This window comes from Priapulus caudatus, unplaced genomic scaffold (assembly GCF_000485595.1).
Source record: "Priapulus caudatus unplaced genomic scaffold, Priapulus_caudatus-5.0.1 Scaffold617, whole genome shotgun sequence".
NCBI lineage: Eukaryota > Metazoa > Priapulida > Priapulimorpha > Priapulimorphida > Priapulidae > Priapulus > Priapulus caudatus.
The window spans coordinates 13,744-14,181 of record NW_014577678.1 but is presented as its reverse complement, the minus strand read 5'-3'; the positions used below and the strand labels follow the sequence as shown (position 1 = coordinate 14,181).

Genomic DNA, 438 nt, shown 5'->3' with positions numbered 1-438 from the left:
AGAGAGAGAGAAGAGAGAGAGAGAGAGAGAGAGAGAGAGAGAGAGAGAGAGAGAGAGAGAGAGAGAGAGCGCCTAGGCAACATTGCTATTTGCAGCTGCTTCTCCGCGTCCTCTCCCCGTACGCAGCGTCCTCTCCCCGTACGCAGCGTCCTCTCCCCGTATGCAGCGGGATTATTCATTGCGATTCTCACTTTGCACTTTTCACCGCTTTCGTTCGTTTTACCGCCGTACATATTTTTATTGATATTTGAACGCGACATTTTTATCGCCCGCTTTATAAATGCGATCCGTGTGTCGGCAGTCCGTGAACGATAAATACGCCGTAAGAGCTTCACATAATATAATACGCTACCATCGAGCGACATTTTTAATCCATGCGAACTTCCGTTAAGGTCTTTCTCTCTCTCTCTCTCTCTCTCTCTCTCTCTCTCTCTCTCT

At 48.2% G+C, this 438-nt stretch overlaps 1 protein-coding gene across 1 annotated transcript in view; it reads right to left on the bottom strand.

Moving 5' to 3' along the window:
* The window catches only part of LOC106812180, a 4,474-nt gene that overhangs the window by 2,824 nt on the left and 1,212 nt on the right, over positions 1–438 (bottom strand). The gene's annotated exons all lie outside the window — the stretch shown is intronic.